This window comes from Python bivittatus, unplaced genomic scaffold (assembly GCF_059951505.1).
Source record: "Python bivittatus isolate LINGU-HERP-01145 unplaced genomic scaffold, Pbiv_v1 ctg000840_np1212, whole genome shotgun sequence".
Lineage (NCBI taxonomy): Eukaryota > Metazoa > Chordata > Lepidosauria > Squamata > Pythonidae > Python > Python bivittatus.
In genome coordinates, this window is record NW_028277113.1 from 20,073,318 (window position 1) to 20,093,297 (window position 19,980).

At 37.3% G+C, this 19,980-nt stretch overlaps 1 protein-coding gene and 1 long non-coding RNA gene across 8 annotated transcripts in view; one reads left to right on the forward strand and one right to left on the reverse strand.

Moving 5' to 3' along the window:
* Window positions 1-19,980, forward strand: part of LOC112540344 (uncharacterized) — a 542,784-nt gene that overhangs the window by 389,410 nt on the left and 133,394 nt on the right. The gene's annotated exons all lie outside the window — the stretch shown is intronic.
* On the reverse strand, window positions 12,339-14,239 carry LOC148213712 (uncharacterized). The gene is made up of 3 exons (XR_015794099.1): window positions 14,082-14,239; window positions 13,527-13,633; window positions 12,339-13,057 (listed from the first exon to the last, which is right to left on the reverse strand). It is a non-coding gene; the product is annotated as an uncharacterized LOC148213712 (long non-coding RNA).

The following is a 19,980-nucleotide window of genomic DNA, read 5'->3' on the forward strand; positions in this document are numbered from 1 at the left end:
AGTTACTAATAGCGATAATCCACCCTCCCTGGAACCCCCTCTTTTTGAAAAATTCAGATATGGTAATCCTCCAAATAGCTGGCCTGTTTGTCTTCCCTTGTCACACATAAAGTGGACGTTGAGCACGTATGGGGACTCTGCCTTACTACATTGCAGTCTATGGCATGCAACCCAACTTTTATATTTACCTGCTCTCTTCTACTCAGTCTTGCCAGGAGGATACCACTAACCGAGAAGTATTCTGCAGACATATAAAATCTACTGGCAGGAATGGGCAAAGTCTTTATACCTTTCCTTAAATCTCTGTGTGGATCTGGTAATAAAAAGTATCAGACTCCCATTAGGTTTTTAATATAGAAAAGAAACCATACGTTCCATTAAAGAAACTTTATTAAACTTAGGAAGAGAGAGAACAGAGCCAATCAGAAACTAAAAATAAAATTAACAAATAATTTTTGCATTTCTTATGCTGAATAAGTAAAATAACTTCTTCATTTTAATGCTATGAGTAGATTTTTGTGGTAGGTCCAGGTGAAGATAAAAGTAATGAAAATCCTTCCAGCTTTATTATTGTTTTTGTTGCTGCTCTTATTGCTATTTATTCAATCTGTATGGCCATCCATCTCATCTAAATAACTGGGTGGCTTACAATAGGTAAAAACAATCCAATAAAAACAAGTTAAAACCAATATACAAACTACTTCTTCTTCTTCTTCTTCTTCTTCTTCTTCTTCTTCTTCTTCTTCTTCTTCTTCTTCTTCTTCTTCTTCTTCTTCTTCTTCTTCTTCTTTCAGCATAGTTGGAAGAACATCTTGGAAGAACATCTCTCTGTTAATCAGATCTTGCAAAAGGATGTTAAATTTAGTGTCCATATGCTTTGTCCCATAATAAGAAAGCAAGTATTGGGGCCAAGAACTGTGAAATAATTTTTCATGACTAGTAATGGATAAATTGATTTGTTAAGAGACTCATTCTGGCTTTTGAAGAATGCAGGAGATATTTGGAATTATGTGCTAGGTTGGTCATGGGAAACCCTTCATGGATGGTTACCTTGTAGCAATAAAGAAACTTGCACATCCTAATGACACTACTCTATGAGTCATTCCATCAGGATACTTTCAAAGGTTAAATCACTGAACTAGACTCAGACATTCTGCAGAATGAAATTAAATGTACCCTAGAAAACTTTGCTAACAACAAGGCTTCAGAAGATGATGAAATACAATCAAAATTGCTTAAAATCTTACAAGATGATGCGGTTAAAGTACTACATGTGATTTGTAAGCAAGTATGGAAAATATAACAGTGGCCAAGGGACTGAAACGGTCCGTTTTATATTCCAGTATCAAAAAATGGCAGTGCTAAGGAGTGTTCAAACTACCACACATTTACATATATCTCACATACTAGTGAGATAATGCTCAAGGTTTGGCTATCCAAACTTCAACAATACATGAAATGAGAATTGGCAAATTAATTGGCTGTGTTTAGAAAAGGCAGGGTCACCCAAGATTAGATTATTTACATCTAATGGATAATGGGGAAGGCGAATGAGTTGCAAAAAAGTTTGCATTTTTGCTTTATTGAGTTTTTTTTGTAGACCCCAACAAATAGTAGATAGCTTCTAAAAACAGGAACAATACCAGTAAGTGATATGAAACAACTCCTTGGTTCAAAGCTGGGAAAGGAGTTTGTTAAAGTTATATACTATCACTTTATTTAACTTATATGCAGAATGTATTATGAAAAATTTTGGACCAGAGGAAATAGAAATTAGAATTAAAATTGTTGGGGGAACACCTGAGGATACTTGATGATACTCTGATGGTTGGAAGTGAGGAAATTCTAAGGAATGTCATGTTGAAAGAGGAGAGTGCAAAAGCTGGTCTGTTGATCGATATACAAAATACAAGATTATATCAACACTCAGTGCCAAACCAGTGCAAATATGCAGAGAAGAAATTGATGTAGTCACAGACTTTATCTTCCTAGGCTCATGAATTCACAGTGATGGTGTCTGTAACCATCACTGTTACAGTATTACAGTAACCACCAGGAGATAGCTGCTATTTGAAAGAAAGACAATGGCAGACCTAAATAATATATTAAAGTACAGAGACATCACATTGATAACAAAAGTATGTATTTTCAATGCTGTAGTTTTCCCAGTTGTAACATACTGCTGTCAAAACTGGACCATCAGAAAGGTGGAACAAAAAAAATGAATGCTTTTGAATTGTGATTTTTTGTGTGCATGTATGTGTGCGCACCTTTGAGTCAGTGTTGATTCCTGGTGACTGCCTGGACAAGTCCCTGCAGTTGTCTTGGCAAGATTTTGGAAGTGGTTTGCTCTTGCCTGCTTCCTAGAGCTGAGAGAGAGTGACTGGCCCAAGGCCACCCAGCTGGCCATGTGCCTAAAGTGGGACTAGAACTCCCAGTCTCCCGGTTTCTAGCCTGGTGCCTAAGCATAACACCAAACTGGCTCTCCTTGAATTGTGATACTCGAGAAAATTGCTGAAAATATATTGGACCAAAAGAAGAACAAATAATTCAATATTAGATGAAGCAAAGTTACGCTACTCATTGGAAGCCCTCATAATGAAGCTAAAGCTATGGGGCCTGGATTTCTGAGAGACTGCTTGTCTCCAATCATTTCTGCCCACCCAGTATGTTCCAGCAGAGTGGGTGCACTCCAGGTCCTTGCCATTAAACCCTATCATCCTGTGGGACTGAGAAAGTGTGCCTTCTATGTCATGGTCCCCACACTCTGAAACAGCATCCCCCCAGAGATAAGGATGGTGCCCCCTTTCCTGGGGTTCTGGAAAGCTTTGAAAACCTGGCTTTGGTCCTAGACCCGGAGTTGATGCTTCCTATTTGTATAAGGCCCCTGTTTTGGTTTGTTGATTTCGTTGTTTATTGGATTATTTTAATCTGGACTGTCTGATTTTTTTTTTTAGCTGTTTCTATGTTTTTTTCTCCTAGTTTTTGTATGCCACTCAGAGTGCACTGGAGTTGGGCGGCCAATAAATTTAAATAAATAAAGACTTAAGTATTTTGGGCACATAATGGAGAAAACCATGAAAAAGCGGCTGATAGAAGACAAGGTAGCTAGATAGTATCACTGTGAACACAAGCTTAAGTTTAAAAGAACTCAAAGAACCAGTTACTATAAAACAGTCTTGGCAAAATAACGTCAGGTCACAAATTATCAGAAGTGATTTAACCACTGAACAACAGCAAAAACAGATTTTCCATTCCTATGTTTTATGGTTAGATTTATATATCAGCAAGTCTGAGATAATTTTCAGTGGCTAGTAATTCATTTCCAGTTCTTGTATCTGATGCAAATTATAATGGAGGAATGGAGCATGTCTCTTGATTCTGCCTTCCTATCTCATCACAGATATCTTTCTGTGTGAGGCACAGTTTCTTCATTAATGGACGATCAAACAGTGGCCCTGGTCATAAATGGCACAAATACATTTCTGTGCAATCAAATATTATCAGAAATGTACCATTCATGATAAAAAGCGGCTGAGAAATCTGTGTACTGTTATCTTGAATTGCATGGAAGAAAGTTAGTAATGCCATAAATAAAGCATAAATGGAAACAGATACTGAAATCTGCAGAAATAAATACATAAACATTACCTATTATCAATAAAGGCATCATGGAGTGATACAGCTGCTTATAAAAAAAAGTTTTCAGAACTTTGGGAATAGTTCTTCTAAATGCAACAAAGGAGCTGAGTGCTCATATAATTGTATTCTTTCTGTCCTTTAAGTGCTCCTAAATAAAGTAGAGGTAATTAGTCTGATACTAAAGAATAAATCTATATGACTTGTTCTAATGGCTACACATTATACTGCTATCTTTTACGAAGAAAAGAAGAGGCAACGCTTTTGGAAGGAGCAAGGCACTGACAGCTAGACTTTCTTTTGTCCTTCAGACTTCTCTTCCACAAAACTGCAGCTCTGAGCTTCGTTTCCATTGATTTTTTAAAATGCTATTTCAGCTGTAGAGACTCCGTGACTTCCAGCTGTGGTCAGTTCATCCTTAAAGATGAAGATAGGCAGGTTACTCCGGGTAGTAAAACATTAGGGTAGATAAATGTTTAGTGACTTCTAGTAGTTGGTGATTGTGAGAAGTGAACAGTTTCCAAATAGCCTATTGTGAATTATTCTGCCTTTTTTAATCACAGTGTTTCTGGAAGGACTCTAATTGTTCCCAGTTGAGTTATCCTGAGGTGAAATCCTCAAATATCTTAGGCAGGCTTTAATGGCATCACCTCATACAGAACAATATCTTGGCACTTAATGATTCTCTTAATCATAACGTTTAACTTTTTCCTTTTCTGTCGTCTATCTATCCTGCCAGAAACTGATATGATAATTGGATGATATAGTTACTATGTCAAAAGCATTTGATTCAGGGCTTTAGGCAAAGCTTTAAAATAGTTGCCAAGAATGAGGTTATGGGTAGAAAATAGTTACTCATCCCCTCCAAAATGCACATGCTGGTGACAATGGTTGGCTTCTTCAGACAATAACATTTTCTAAAAGTACAGCTATATATACGTCTCAGCACATTAGTAAACATTATCTTACTTTTCAATATGCATATTCAATTATTGAACTTTGTGGGAGTAAGGGATAGAGTTGCCCTCTTCTCTATGAATGTTCATCTGATTGGCAAATACATTACAGGTAGTTGTCGCTTAACGACTGCCTGTTTAGTGACCATTCGAAGTTACAACGGCACTGAAAAAGTACCTTTACGACTGGCCCTCACACTTAAAACCGTCGCAGTGTCCCTGACGTCACGTGATTGAGATTCAGGTGCTTCACAACCAGCGGATGCTTATGATGTTACAGCGTCCCGTGGTCACGTGCTCGCCATTTGCATACTTCACAGCTGGCTTCTGACAAGCAGAGTCAATGGAGAAGCTGGCAGTAAAATTGCAAGTTGTGGTCACATGATGTCTCACTTAATGACCACGGTGGAAGTGAGGTCAGAAGTCTGTTGCAGTCATGTGATGTCTCACTTAATGACTGCATCATTTAGTGACAGAGTTGCCAGTCCCACTTGTGGTTGTTAAGCAAGGACTACCTGTTAATACAAGTGAGGTATTTAATGAAAGCAGACAGGGGAAGAGATGGAGTTCAATGTGCATATTGAAGAAGAGGTTTCTCTCTAACAATCAGAGTAAGCTGAAGGAGACAGAAATCAGTCTTCCCATTGCCTTTTGATCTCAAAATGAAAATGAAGCAGGACTTGAAGGCATGTTTTCTTTTTTTTCTTTTTTTGTGCCTTCAAGTCATTGTTGACTCCTGGTGACTGCCTGGACAAGCCTCTACAGTTTTCTTGGCAACATTTTGGAAGCGGCTTGCCATTGCCTGCTTCCTAGGGTTGAAAGGGAGTGATTGGCCCAAAGCCATCCAGTTGGTTTATGCCTAAGGCGGGACTAGAACTCCTGGTCTCCTGCCTAGTGCCTTAACCACTACACCAAACCGGCTCTCTGAAGGTATGGTGAAGACAATTTATGGTCACTAGCATGCAATTGCAATTTCAATGTCTACTTTACAAGTATGAACTCCTTGTAGAGAACCAACAGCAAGGGCTTCATTGCTACTCTACAAAGTACTAGTCTGTGATGTATTTCTTGACTGCTGGTTCATTTACTGTTGAGTTGATCCTAAAAGACAACAGCTATCCACCACTTCAATATCTTCATTGTCAGTTCTAAGGTTGGTTGCTATACCTCTTGTCATTAGTTTGGTCTTCAGTATATTTAATCTTAGTCTCATTTTTTCACTTTCAATACTAGAGCTTGCAGTTCATTTGCATTTTCAGCAATCAAAGTAGTGTCATTAGGATAGAGCAGGTTATTGACGTTTCTTCCTCCAGTTTTAAAACCATGCTGTTCTTCTAATCCACCTTCCCTTGATATATATATAGAATAAATAAGGGGAGGGTTGTCTCATTCCTTTGCCAACCTAGAGCCAGTCTGTTCTTCAATGTTCTGTCTGTACGATAGCTTTCTGTCCTGTGTATAGGTTTCCACTGAGGGCAATGAGCACATTCTACTGTACAGCTTGACATGATTGACACAACCAAAGGTTTTTCTATAATCAGTGAAGCACATATTGAGTTCTTTTTGGTATTTGGCTTTCTTAATTAGTCAGCATGCATTAGCAATAATGTCTTGTGTTCCTTAGCCTTTTCTAAAGCAGCTTGTAGATCTAGCATCTCCCTTTCCATGTAGGGCTTTAATCTGTGTTGGATGATCCTGAGCATTATTTTGCTACTGTGTGAAATTAAAGATAATATTGCATAGTTTGCACACTCTGTTAAATCTCTTTTCTTTGGTATTGGTATATAGACTGCGTGTGTGTGTGCCTTTGAGTCAGTGTTGACTCCTGGCAGCTGCCTGGACTGGTCCCCTCAGTTTTCTTAGCAAGATTTTTGGAAGTGGTTTGCCATTGCCTTCTTCCTAGGGATGAAAGAGAGTGACTGGCCCAAGAGTCACCCAGCTGGCTTTGTTCCTAAGGTGGTACAAGAACTCACAGTCTCCTGGTTTCTAGTCTAGTGCCTTAACCACTACACTAAACTGGCTTTCATATAGATTGACCTCATTAATCTACTGACCATTGCCAGTATAGGTGCCTGCTTGTTTTAGCTAGGCAGCTGGGATGACCTTCACACTTTGGGGGGGATGCTGCTGGAGGTATACCCTTCTGGCATACACTCCCAGCATTCTTCACTCATTCTTCCCAGAAGTATGTACACACACACACACACATACCAACATGTCACAATGAAGTAGCATAGCAGGATTTGAGGGGAATCTGTCTCCTTAACAATTAATTATTCTATAGGTTATATTCCTAATACTTGGAATCAATCAAGATGTCAGAAACTATGGACCATTCCTGAGTAATGTCCAAATGAAGTTTACAATGCTGGAAAGATAAAGCTATAGCTAATTTGCAGGAACGGATTGTTGATATGTATCGTCATCAACATTTGAATTAGCCTTTTATAGTCAAAGGGAAAAAGAAAAGAATTGTCAATCAATTAGATCACATTATTTGGAGTTGTTTACAGTGTAATTTTCCAGGACTTCTTTTTCCTATTTTCTCATAATTTTGTCTGTATTGTATGTACATATCTATCTATTGGTCTGGTATAATAAATCAATTTTTAAAATATTAGGATTTTTTTTTTAAGGCTGATTAAAGAACCCTATTCTGTCCCAGTGCACCATTATAATTAGTGAGTCAGCTCAACCATTCTATCAGCTGATAAAACAACATGGAATATGTAACTCACTTTCATGGACTTACTAAAAGAGGACAATTTCCCCAAGATTCTAATGATTGTCACTCTTCTCCTAGATGTATATATTCCATCAACCTTTACAACCGATGGACCCATTCTGTCAATTAAAAAAAGTAAACAGATCCTGTTCTTTTAGGTGATTACCTTTTGCATATTTTTAATGAAAAATGTAATCCAGATAATTAAGCAGAATGAAAAATGGATGCAAAAGACAATGTCTTCCAACTTTGGCAATATATATTACCTGTATTCCTTAACTCCAGCAGACACATGAGAAAGAGATCAGCCTTTGACTGTAACATATCAAGGATCTGGATAAGTCAGCATAGTGTAAAGCAGCGTTTCTCAACCTCAGCAGCTTCAAGCTGTGTGGACTTCAACTCTTTAAACAGCATGCTGGCTAGGGAATTCTGGGAGTTGAAGTCCACACAGCTTAAGGTTGCTGAAGCTGAGAAATGCTGGTGTAAAGTATCAATGATATGTTATTTTGTGTGCTTGTACTCATTTCTGTTGACACAAGAGCAATATGCAGAACTTTTCCCCATCCTCCGTATCACTTGGGACATATATGAGTCACATTTCCTCTTTTTCCTTGAATTTTTTTTTTTCTTTTATAAATTTGGGACAGATGGGCTCACCTAATTCTCCTTTCATCAATAAAAAAGTCAAATATCAAAGCACAATTCTTCCCTATTAAGGCTATTTGTGTACAAAGCTACTGAATTAAAATACTGCTATAATACAAGTATATTATTATTACATTGCCTTGGTATTTTATACAGGTTTATTAATCACTGATATTTATTTTTGTACTTCCTGTTTTTTGTACTACCCTGGTTTCTTTTCTATTCTTTTCTTTTTTTAAAAGCATAAAGTAATTTATATTATTAACCTTTGGCTGGTATTTTTGGAACCATGTTTGCTAGGATTAATGTATGTGTAGGAATTGAGAAAGGGAATATTTACAGTAAGCAACTGGCTGTTACATAGTAGATCTGCATGGTTTGCATCATAGTATATACATTGCAATTTTTGGTAACCTATTATTAATGGCTGTGGGATAGTTGAAAGCACAGACTGACTCAAGTAACCACTGCAATACCTAATATGAGAAAATAATTTATTGTTCAGAGAAAACATGCTCTCCTACCCCGTGTCTCCCTTCCCTCAAGATGTTAGAGAGATGCATTTTTAATCAATGTCAATTGATTCCAGATTAAAAATGGCAGGGATGTGCCACATAAATGAAAGGAAAGGAGATTTATAAACTGAGGTTTAGAGGCTGACTACCTTACATTGTTAAGAGCCAGTGGTTAAGGCACCAGGGTAGAAAACAGGAGACCATGAGTTCTAGTCCTGCCTTAGGCACAAAGCTAGCTGGGTGACGTTGGGGCAGTCACTCCTCCCAGCCCTAGGAAGAAGGCAATGTAAAACCACTTCCAAAATCTTGCCAAGAAAACTGCAGGGACAATGACTCACAAACACACACACACACACACACACACACCCCTTACATTGTTACTCTCATTCAATGTATGGACAGTTGGTCATCTGAAATATTTGCCTAGCTGCAGTGTGGGATAGTCCTCAGTCTCAATTCACCCTGCTTCTTTATCATGTCACAAATATTATTTTTTTTCCAAAAAGTTGTCCAAGTACATGTCATCAATGTATATATATGCAATTGTCATTTTGGCCTTATTTTATTCTTTTATTTCTATAGCTGACTCACCAATACAGTTTCTAGAAATGGGATCTAAAGCTAGACCAGGTGTTGCACATCATTTTTTCTTTTTACTCTTTGGGTGACCTCACTTAGATGTTGCAGAGGTTCTTACATTCCTTATCCTTCACTTGACAGGATTTCTATCTTTAGAAAGTTTACATGCAAGTTTATTATATCCTGTTCTTTTCTATCTTTGAACACTTACAAGAGACTTCCTCCAATTTGTCACTGTTCATTACCTTCAACCAGATGCAAACTATTTTAGATATTGTTGAAATATGTATTTGTACAGCTTGGCAGTATTCCTGTTCACTCTATTTCCCTCTGCAATATTTCCACCTTTTTTTTTATTCCCTATCCCCAAACATTCAGAGAGTACAATTTCATTACTGTTAATACCTTCTCTTTATGGTAAGCAGAGTACTTAGTCACATAGATAATTCACTTCATCTTTTAATGCCCTCAGTATATAAGAAATAAATATTATTTGACTATGTGTGGGTAGTGAAATGAAATAATCAGTTGATGTGTCAAGGTGACACATCCTGTAAACTTCCAAATAGTGTAAATACACATAGACATGGTTATACTCACACACACACACACATGGACACAATTTGTACAATCCCAAAGTAGTAGTCTTTGAGGGTTACAAGAGGGAAGCTGATAAACTGCATGTTTTGCAACCTTGCTGTATTTTGCTTCTGCTAGCATCACAACAGTATGTCAGCAGCAATTACCGTCAAGCATGGGTGATTTTGTGGTCCAGCTCAGGGATGAGTGAGGGCTGGTGAACATAGTCTTTACTCGGTGGTCCTAACCACCCCAAAGACATCCTGTTCCTCTTGCTTCTATTTCCTAGAACCTGTTGCTCAAGGATGATGAAAGTTTTTAATGCCTCTAGGTAACAGTGTACGAGCCTGCCCTCTCTCAGGTCTTCATCACGCACTCTCCTACTTGGCAACCTTTATGTGAGATTCAGCTGTAGCTCTTCTGGTGCTGCCTTGGTTCCTTCACTTTTGTGGATGTGGCCAGGGTGATATGACCAGATCCCTTTTTAGCACTTTTCTCCTCATTGTGTCACCATCTTCCATGGCTGCAATGTTAAATTTAACAAGTCTAATATTTTTTAACAAGAGGCTCTGCAAATTCTGAAATACTTAATGAGAGGCTCCTGTAATCCCTCCTGAGTCCCCCTCCAGCACGAGCTCCTTCATTCTTGCCCAAAATATTATTTGTACTTCAGTGTAGAATACTGTAGTGGTTAATCTGCTGGAGTAGAAGCAGGGAGACCCAGATGCTGGTCCACTGTTAGCCACAGAAGCTCATTGGCTGATTTTAGGCCAGTCACTCTCCCTCAGCCCAGCCTACTTCATAGGGTTGTTATTGCAGGAGGGAGCAATATGTATGGTTCCTTGAGCTTCTGAATGAAAGGTGGGATATAAATCAATCAATTGATTGATCAACTGACATTTTCCCAAGACAACTGATTTGCTGTGCATGGCTATTGCTGTGCATACTATACAAGCAATGCTGTTTCTGCTGAATGTCAGAAATACTTGCAGTTGTATTTTATTTTTAATTTTTACCCAAAACATGTTATATTCTGCATAAACTGACAGAGTTGCTGTAATTTCCTCAACAAGACGTTTGAGCCAAAAAGCATATTACAAAAGGACTGCATATGTGCCTTGACTTGTCTGGCAACTTATTTATAATGGTTTCGGAAATCTTAAAGAATGTAGTGATGGCTTCAAAATCCATAGCAACCTGGTTCAGTATATACAATTGTCAAACTCAGAACACTTTGTTCTATTATGAACTGTGAGTTCCTTTCCTTGAAGTTCCACTAGGAACATTAAATGAGCTGGCCACCATCACAAAACCAGCTCCTTTGTGGGTGCAGATGCCAACATTTTGAAAAGCTAAATCATGACTTTCTATGAAACTCTTGTTCCTAGTTTTGAAACAATCTAAGTTAAGGAAAAACAATCAGATGCTTTCTTCAATACATTTCAAAAGCAGCAGATGCTTTCATGGCAACTTCAGTCATGCATGGAGAACTCAACCAAACTCTAGTTCACGGGGCTGGATTCAGTTTTGTTTATCTCTATTTAATAAATTAAACCTCTGCAAAACAAAAAATTACAAGCAAAAAGAGCTATGTTAGTAAAGTTAATATAAATAACATGTACACAAGCCTGACTAAAATTATGGAAGAGGCATAGAAACTCTTAAGATTGTAAACCTCCCTGACAAGATGAGGATTTCTCCTTTAGTTTCCCCCATGACATTAATCTCACTGACAACACAGCTCTTATAGAAAGATCTTATCATAGATCTCCACAAAAATCAGAGCCAAATACTGTCTCAAGAGCAACTTCTGAGTTCAGAAGCTAAGCAAGATCAGACCTGGTTGACATGTGGATAGGAGGCTTCCAGGAAATACCCTGGTGATAGGCTGATCTGGGAAGTTTTGAAAAAAGGTCAGATGAAAGCAATGGCAAACCACTTCCAAATTATTGTCAAGACAATTACATGTTTGTGAAGTCGTCAAGAGTTACACTGAACTTGAAGGAGAATGAGACATATAGAATTGTGATGCTAGCCTGGGAATTGATTTGGCCCTTCTAGCCCAGAGTGGAATTGAGCTGCAAGTACTCACTTTGTGCATCACTGGGGTCATTCCAGGAAATACCCTGGTGATAGGCTGATCTGGGAAGTTTTGAAAAAAGGCCAGAAGAAAGCAATGGCAAACCACTTCCAAATTATTGTCAAGACAATTACATGTTTGTGAAGTCGTCAAGAGTTACACTGAACTTGAAGGAGAATGAGACATGTAGAATTGTGATGCTACATCAGAGCTGGCATTATACTCTGTGTTGCAAATTATTACCTTAGATATTAATCTCTGTATATTAGAATGGTGTATCTACTAGCTCAGAAGGAATGAGGAGACACATGAAGCCTATTCCTACAGTTCTTTTCCATTGTGGTATTTGTTGCTGTGAATGAACATTTCTTACCTCTTACCTTAAATGGAAGGCAGTTTATTTTACTGTTGGTTGGATTTTTTTTTTTTAAAGAAATTGGTAACATAACCAGCAGTATTTGTGGGTTTTCTCATTAATAGTTGCTACAGTGATTTGCTGTCTTATCCTGGAAACATGTCAAGATTCACACTCTTTCTCAGTTTGCGGGTTCTTCTGTCCTTCCTTTCTTTACATCTCAAGCCACTTTGTCTCTGCAATCATTATGGTGTACTTAACACCTCATTACAACTAAGCTGGGATCATCTCTTCTCTTGCTGATCTCCAGTTCTCAACAAGACAGTTCCACACTTACCTACACTTACTTGCCTTTTGCCCATGCAGATTTTAGGAGCCTAATATTTCCCAGCCATCAGGCACTGAGAAAATTGTGGCAATTTCTTAACTCAGTTGGTATTCGCCATCTCCGCTATATTCCTGCATCCTTTTGCAGTTTCACAATGTCTTATTACTGCTGAATGAAAGTTTTGATTACATTTCACCTTAGGCTTAGGAGAGGCAGTATCAATCAACCAATCATAATGAAGCTATATCTCTTTGCTGTAATGTTTAAAACAGAGCTGATACCCTGTTAATCTATTTTTATCATGTTCATCTCTTGCAAGAATGTAAAGCAAGCTTTTCTGCAGAAACATCAAATTTATGGAAAATAATTCAGTGGGAATTGGATTTAGAAGGAAAATGACTGACTGATAAACACCCACGATATAAAAAGGAAATAGAAAAAGGTAAATATAAACCTTCATTTAGCCTCAAAGAGGCTTGATGTTTTGCTTGTGCTCAACACTCATGGGTGCTCAAAGGATCTTCTGCCATCTCCACCGTTGCCCGCTTCCCCTACGCATTGATTGTCATCAGTTTCCTCTAAAGAATGATAGAGGCAGGAATGTTTGACGTATCAAATTCCCATGCTATTTGCATCAGCTTCCCACAGAGGACCTGAGATATGAAAAAATTGGGCAAATGGTGCTGAGATAGAATCTCTATGAAAATTTAGCTAGTATAATAGACAAAGTCTTGTAATCACTGTACATATAAATTTACCTGGGCTCTGTAGTCATAATTGTGGAAATTTTGGTCAGTTTGATCTCGTGGTTAAGGCACCAAGCTAGAAACCAGAAGACTGTGAGTTCTAATCCCACAGAAAGAATCTATAACAGTTCATAATGTAGATTAAGGCTATGCTGAAATTTTCATTCCTTTTTTCTTTTTTAAACCTTGTTTGTTTAAGCTATGGGGCAAAATGGCAAGGAGAATAGAAGAATCTGGCAAGGGAAAGAATTTGATCAAACTTCACATGGGGAACCACGATAAGCTTGTGTGTACCTTTTTAACTTCTGAGAGGGAGCATAGAGTCTTTTTATCACTTTTTAAGTACAGTCGATTTTTGCAATACCTTTGTACTTACCCTGTCGCAGGTCTATTTCTCTCCAAACTCTCTTCCCCTGTGAAGCTTTCTGAAAGGAACAGATAACCATATGGCCCTGCATGGTGATTTGAGCATCCCAGGAATCACTGCAGGAAAAGGGCAAGGCTGTTTTGAACATGGAAATCCGTGCACTCCTACAAATGTTAACAAAGCTTTCTAAGTTAGAAACATTACTTTTTATTGCCCTGTTTTAAATATGTTTTAAATGGATTGATTTGCTTTATAATTTAACCTTTACATTACATTTAGTAGAAAGATAGACTACAAATTAAATAAATTTAAATAAATTTAATTTGTCCACTGGGGAGGTTAAAAAAGTCAAGATAGTGGGCATGGCTGCACTATCAAAGCCTTGCCCCTTTTTGGCCCAGTGCATGTAAAAAAGGGTGGGTCTTCCATTGCATGGTTGTGGCTGCCATTTTGACTTTTTTGACCCTTCCCCAGATGCCCCCAATAACAGCATAGAAATGTTCTGAGCTAATCAAAAACAATAGTAGTGAGAATCCTTATCCAGAGGAGGAAGAATGTACTTACCCACTTACAATATCATGAATAGCTTAAGGTGCAGGGAGATCTGTATTTTAGACCATGGAAACTGGAGAACCAAATGCTAGGCAGTAATAATCAGAGTTCAGAGACAGGAGAAGCCAGTGTTATTTTTAGGATTTGGACTCACAATGCTACTGTGTGAATAACTATTTCATTCTATCATGCAGTTGGTTATGAAACAGTTTAGTATCTGTTTCATCATTTGACCTTGTTAAAAGAAGTAGATTTTTGAAGGATAATTCATGCTTTTGAAATTAAAAAAAAGAGAGAAAACTCCATAAGAGAAAAAAGGAGCGCTGTGATTACCCTCTCTGAAATAGTTGCTTTTAAAAAATCTCTTCCAATCATACTTAATAGTTGAATAATTATAGAGGAAATAAATAGGCTTATTGAAGTATAATTCGTGATTTAAATCTGTTTCTGTCTTTGGAGTTATCATGTGTCTGGCTGGAATGAGAATCCAAAGGAACTGCCCGTAATTAATCTTAGTTGCAGTGACCAGTTGGAATTTATTGTTCATTGACTGGCTCTTTTTTTTTTAAAAAGATTGCATCCAAAGTTTCTGATTGCTGTAGTTTCTACATCATTAATTATGCCAGAACAAGTAGTTACTGCTAGGATTGTGTCACAGCAAGAATACAAGGAAAAGAAAAAATATTAGCATAGCAAACACATGCGCTAGACTGTATTATCTTTCTCTTTCACTGTCTTGCTTAAAAGGGAAGCTACAAAGTACAATATTGTTGCTTTTGCTATCAACTCTGATGAATACTATCCATTATTCATAGGGCAGTTGAGGTCGCTTACATGTGCATTGTGCAAAAACTCTATTGTTCGCACTTTATAGTTAGTGTTCTGGATAGAGATGTGTGGTGAACAGATGAAGGAAAGAGCCTGTGAGCCTTTTCCTTCTCTCTGAGATTTATTATTATTGATTGCACAGTCAGCCAGATGTTTAGATGCATTATCATCATCATCATCATCATCATCATCATCATCATCATCATCATGCTTCTGTTTGGCTTTCCTTTTCAAAACTTAAGCATGCGGATATGCTTTATCACCATTTCCAAAATCTCCTGCTAAATCCAGTTTCTTCCTACTCCCTTTCGTCATGAGATAAACCTGAAACTTTCCTAGGTGAAAGAAAACATAAATATTTTACTCCAGAGCAAGCTGGAATGTTGTGGAAGCAAGTTCACACACTAATCAATAATGCAAACATTTCCAAGTCAAATAGTAAGACCTTAAAAAAAATGTTGGCTTCTCTAATACTAAATGGGTTGAATCAAACATTTTTTGGCATCTGTAGGAACTTTCTCAGAGCTAGGCATGTGCAAAGCAGGGTTAATTCATCCATTTAAATGTAAATTGTTGAGGGCCGATTTCCAGACCAATGCATTTTTGTAGAGATCTATATTCATCAGATTTGAACCAGAGCTAGATAGAGTTTCCATATACTTTCTAAAATGTACAAGGCGGCAGAAGGAGGTTTATCTACCTTTCTTTAACTTAAACAAACAAAAAAAAAGCTTTAAATTTAATTGTCTGTCTTACTGAGGCACAAAGGAGATCTATCTACCTATTTTGTTACTTCCTTTGCATTTGTTTGCCATATATATTATATATTTATGTCCCGCTTTTCCTCTAAGAGTGAAAGAGGCATATCAAATTATACCTATTTCATCATTCCAAAAATGGAAGACTTTGATGGAAGTGGGCAACTCAAGGATTTTCCAAGGGCATCCTCACACCCAGAACTAATGGCCCTAACAAATATATTTTTCTTAGGTTAATCATTCCCAACAAACAATTCTTTTTTTTTATAACATTTCCACAGAAACATTATTGATTAGTAATATATTAGATTTGTTCCAATCCGTATTTCAATAATGTTCCAAATGTTTAATCTGTAGCATGTCAAAAGCTTTTTTCACATTTAATGAAGCCAGCAAGGGCATTTCAAGATTCTCAGGTTGAATTGTTAAAATATCCACATGCAATTTAATATTTATTAGAGGCTTGGGATCTTTTTATAAAACCAGACTGTACAGATTTATTATTGATAATAGCACATTCTGCAATCTATGTGCTTTAGATTTTTTTTTATACCATTCTCTTGGAAAGCCTAGCTGGATTTGATAGAATTATTATATTTTATATTAACTGCAACACTAATGATGCAGCTAAATCCATTGAGTGAGCCTGAAATACCTTTGGAAAATGTATTTTCTTTTTAAAAAGTTTCAGTGCACTCATCTGGAATCACCACTTGCAAACTATAAAGACGAATCTATAAGTCTAAAAGTTGAATAATTGTTCCTGAATCACTGTGAACTATTTCCACGGAGCCCTTGATTGAAGATATTATATTTTATTAAATTTCAATTGTTTTGATTAAGAAGCCAATAGTTTCTAGTTTTTCACCACATTCCCAATAACATGGGAACTAAACTGCTCGATACACCCATTTCAAAAGTATATAAATGATTAAGTTGCTACGTTGTGGACATTTACTGAAGTAAGGAGCACAACCCAGAGGAGAAATTGCCAGCTCTTTATTCAACACAAAGATTTGTATAGGAATTGAGGGCTACAAGGTGGGAAGTCCTAGGGATCTGATTGGTTGGCCAGTTTGGGGAAGTTAGGCAGGTTCTTGTCAGTGTACCTGAGGTTAGTTCTATTGTTTGTTAAAATGGGCTTTTCAGCAGAACAGCAGAGCTGAGGTAGTCTGTTGTTAAAGGAGATGGAATACTGGTCATCTGCTGATAAAGGACGGAAGGTTAGGGTTTCTCTATGTTCCAATTTCCTTACAGGTAGTCCTTGCTTAAGAAATGTTCTGTTTAGCGACTGTTTGAAGTTGCAACAGTGCTGTAAAAGTAACTTTATGACCAGTCCTTACACTTATGACAAGCAGTGTCAATAGAGAAGCTGGCGGTATAATCGCAAGTTGCACTCGCATGATGTCTTATTTAACAACCATGAGTGATTTGTTTAATGACTGCAGCAAAAATGAGGTCGTAAGTCCGTCACGGTCATGTGATGTCTCACTTAACCATGCCACTTAGCAATGGAGTTGCTGGTTCCAATTGTGGTTGTTAAGTGAGGGCTTTCTGTAGTAGAGCTGCCCTCAGACTATACTGTGAGCTGGTGAGTGAGACTTCTATTCTTTGGTTTACATGGACTTGCAGGGGAGGCTTTGCCTGGGACAGGGAGGGTCAATTTGGGTCTTATGGGATTAGGCAAAGAGATGAACTGGGTTTTGACCCTTGTCATATCTAAAAGACAATGGGGGAAAGGATTAAGTCTCCATTTTGTTTGTTAGATTTATTTTTTTCACTACAGCTATGTAGCAGATGTGAAGGCATTGTAAAATTCCAAGATATGATTTCCTACACAAGTATTTAAAGTTTCCTTTTCCTTCCTTTCCAAGTTATAATTTCTTCTTTCATGAAGCTTAGAGTCCTACCCTGTATCAAAGTTTAAAAGCATCTCAGACAGACCTCAAATTTGTTGATCAAGCCAGATGTGGGGGGGGGGAACTCTTTATAATTCTGGGAGACTTATGCAATAGCTTTTTTGAAAACAGGGTAAGGATCTTACAAATTGTCTGAGTTATTCCTCAAGAACCTTGCTAATGATGGAAGCAAAGATTTTGATTACAACTTTTGACACAAAAATTGCAAAAGGTAATAGTTCATCCTGCACAATCTGGTTTTATAAAAATAGATCATAAACTACATTTTTGGGAGATCCTTTAGTCATATACTCTTAGAATCATGAAATGAATGTTGTGGTTTTGTGAGATGCAGAAAAAGCATTTGATATTGTAAGCATTACATTGTTCAAATAAAGTTATGGTAAAAGAAATAGTTTCCATGTTTTTTTTCTTGGATTAAATTTATTAATCTAGTTTTTCTACAGTAATTACTAATAGGATTATTTCCCGCTCAGTTAAGATGTATCATGGAACTCATCTAAGTTCCTTATGTCCTCTTGGAACCTTTGCCCTGCTTTATTAGACTTGTGATATTTAAAGTATACAGCTGGCAGGAATTAAATGTAAATTGTATAGGTAAATATTCTGGCTATATAAGAATAAATTATTAGAAAAAATCTAATAATATGCCAATAGACCGTAAGCTTTTTACAGAAATTTATTTATTTATTTAAAAGATTTATATGGCCACCCATCTTACACAATCTAGCCCAGGGTAGCTAAGAACAATCCAACCCATTTAATATATAAAAAAATACAAACATCCCCATCCCCGCTAAATTAAGGACCATCACACTGGCACTTGGCACCATAACAACCTCACAGCAATTGCACAAGTGCTGGGCCCAACTTAGATCCTAACCCAGCACCTGGGGGAAGAGCCAGGTCTTCGTGACCTTCTGGTGACCAAGAAGGTAGGTGCCCTCTGGATCTTGGGGGGGGGGGCGAGTATGCTATTCCATACAGCAGGCACTGCTCCAGAAAAGCCATGCCTCCTAGGTCCCACCAGATTGTACTGTTTGATAGAGGGGACCCTGTTAGATCTAGTGGGGCAGGCAGATACCCTCAAGAAGAGGCAGTCCCCCACATGCCCTGGTTCTGTGCCATTTTAGGCTTTAAAAATGATAACTAGCACCTTGAATTGCACTTGGAAAGTAACTGGAAGCCCATGCAGTTCACACAGCAGTAGTGTAACACAGGCAAACCTTGGCACACCCAGAGCTGCATGCGCTGCTGCATTCTGGACCAGCTAAACCTTCTAGGAGGTCTTCAAGGCAGCTCCATGTGGAGTGCATTGCGGTAGTCTAATTGGGAAGTGAGTAAGGCATGAATGACCACCAGCAGGTTCCATTTAATAATTAATGATTGACTAATTAATTAAGTATGTTGATGATTAAATGTTTTTTGAATGGCCAAAGTTCTGACTGCTATACAAAGGTGGGGGTTTAATTTTCTTGATTTTAAATTTTATTGTGGTCATAATTTGTAACCTCTGTTTAGGAGTAATGTACTGGAATGAAAATTATATTGATTTTGTGCAGATAGGGGACTAATTAGAAAGCTATTACTGGCACTTTTAAAATTTGGCAAGCATTTGGTTTGAAACATAGCAGGAACTCTATAGTATAGTATTTCTAGCACTGAAGGCAGTCATATATATTTGGATGATGTTGGGTAAGAAACAAACATTTGATTCCGACTGCTTTCATGAGAACCTGCCTCTTTGGAATAATGCTTATTTTAAAATGGCAGGGTTGGTTGTTTTTTTTTTTTTTGGTATGGGTTGAAAATGAGATAGTTGCCCTTAATCAATTAATTACTAATGATATCTAAAAACTCTTGAAAGGTTTGCTAAAAAGCTGAATGGCAATACTTTCAGTTAAAGCATTTGTTTATTCTCTTTGGAAACATGCATTGTTTGCCTCAGAAACTCCTATAGCTTTGAATGTATTAAAGATTTTTAGAGTCTAAACCAGTAATAAAGTTTTACTGACAATTTAAAAACTTTAGTAAAATAAGTATTGACAATATACAAGAAACTTACAATACAGAATCAGAAATTCTTCCTTTACAAAATCAATGATCTAAGGTTTTAGAAAATGTTAAATACATTTGTGTTGATCTTAAAATGAAGTTAATTTACTTAAAAAATTAGACTCAACAGATGTTTAAAAAAGTTGGTTGTCTATCTCCTTATATTGGAGATGAAATAAATTTTGTTAAATCGATTGGTTGTCTCTTATTGGCTGAATATTCTTATCATGGTAAACCAGGTTCTTAGAAGGAAGTTTAGATTTTAAAAAGTTAACATGTTGCTAAATTATGTTCCAAACATTTTGGAATTTGTCTGTGTATGAAGCACTTTGGATTTACTATGGGAGTGTT